Source organism: Mirounga leonina, unplaced genomic scaffold (genome assembly GCF_011800145.1).
Source record: "Mirounga leonina isolate KUSES-001 unplaced genomic scaffold, KU_Mleo_1.0 Mir_151, whole genome shotgun sequence".
NCBI classification, from domain to species: domain Eukaryota; kingdom Metazoa; phylum Chordata; class Mammalia; order Carnivora; family Phocidae; genus Mirounga; species Mirounga leonina.
This window is the reverse complement of record NW_023270377.1, coordinates 5,781,056-5,782,820: the sequence shown is the minus strand read 5'-3', so window position 1 is coordinate 5,782,820 and position 1,765 is coordinate 5,781,056. Positions and strand designations below refer to the sequence as shown.

Sequence of the window (1,765 nt, the reverse complement as noted above, 5' to 3'; positions counted from 1 at the left end):
TCTGCTGGGTCAGCGCATATGATGGAGAGGAGCGGAACGGAGCGGGAGGGAGGGATGGAAGGAAGGTACTAAATGAAAACAAGGTGTCCCCCTGCCCATCACCAAGAGAGGGGAGAGCCTATGGGAGCTGCATAACTCGGCCCTGCTGGCCAAGGCATTATTCCAGCCACCTGGTGAAGAATTATACTCGCTGCTACAAAGAATATACACATCTGAAATTCTATTAAATGTTGTTAGCGTGCAGAAAGTTTGAACCAATTAAAACCACTCACACCAAAACAGAATACTATCTAAAAAAAAAAAAAAATCATTGGGATTGTCAGGTAGGATAATCTTTACCTGTTCCTGCTTTTAGAGGGCAGATTGGAACATGATGATTGAAGTTTGCATGATTTGTGATTAGCATCTCTGCATAATCAGGACTTATGACACCCTGATTTGATTGCTCTTATTTGATTCTTTCTGGAAAAAAAAATCATTGGTTCCTCTGACAGGTACTCTTTTCATGTTTGCTCGTTCTGTTCAATTCTTTTTCCAAAGTGTGTATTTACATCCTTTGCCCACTTTTCTCTTGTCTCTTAATTATTGATTTGTAAAGGCTTTTTATATAAGAAGGACATTGACTTTTGCCAATTTTGTTATAAATAACTTATCATAGGTCTTTCAACCATTTTGGTCATATAGAAATCATTTTTATTATTATTTAGCTGTTTATGTCTTCATATACATCCATTATTTTCCTTTAAAGGTTTCTGGCTTGGGAGTTACAGTTAGAAAATCATCTTCATTTTAAAATTACAGAATTATTCACTAAAATTTTCTCCCAATAGGGGTGTCTGGCTGGCTCAGTCCATGGAGTGTGTGACTCTTGATCTCCAGGTTGTGAGTTCAAGTCTCATGTTGGGTGTAGAGATTATTTAAAAATAAAATCTTTAAAAATAAATAAATAAAATAAAAATTTCTCCCAATAGCTTCATGGTTTCATTTTTTTAAAAAATATGTATATTTAAATCTTTACTGTCTGTGGGCATAAGATACAAGTTCAGGTTTTAACCTTTTATCCCCCCTCAAATGATTTGTTAGTTTTCCTAACAAGCTGTACTGGATTTCTTTCTCATTCTCTCATCGCTTTAAATTCATGTGGACGTTTGGAACTATTCGTGGACTTTCAATCTCTTTGTTCTGGTGTCAATTATACTGTAACTCTACAATTTTAGAGATTATTAGGGTATGTCCCAATCATTCCTTTTCTGTTTTCAAAATTTGACTATTCTCATATGTTTTCTTCCAACTGAATTTTATTTTTTTAAAGATATTATTTATTTATTTGAGAGAGTGAGCAAGCGAGAGAGCACGAACAGGGGAAGGAGCAGAGGGAAAAGAAGCAGACTCCCCACTGAGCAGGGAGCCTGACACAGGGCTCAGTCCCAGGACCCAGAGATCATGACCTGAATGGAAGGCAGATGCTTAACAGAATGAGCCACCCAGGCGCCCCTCTTCCAACTGAATTTTAAATTTATATGATCTTTACCTTTTTTCAAGGGGCTTGTTTGGTATATGTGGTAGTCAGAATAATACCCCCCAACCCACAAAATTCTCCTAATTCTCAGGACCTGTGAACATATTAACTTACATGACAAAGGGACTTTGTTGTTGTCATTAAATTAAGGATCTTGAGGTGGGGAGATTATGGGTCATCTGGGTTAGCCCAGTGTAATCCCATGGGTCCTTTTAAATGGAAGAGAGAGGCAGAACAGGAGCCTCA

General features: G+C 37.5%; 1 non-coding gene across 1 annotated transcript; it reads left to right on the top strand.

Annotated features, from left to right (window-relative positions):
* The first annotated feature begins 316 nt into the window (after window positions 1-316).
* Window positions 317-457, top strand: LOC118012753. The gene has a single exon (XR_004679815.1). It is a non-coding gene; the product is annotated as a U8 small nucleolar RNA (small nucleolar RNA).
* Window positions 458-1,765: the final 1,308 nt, after the last annotated feature.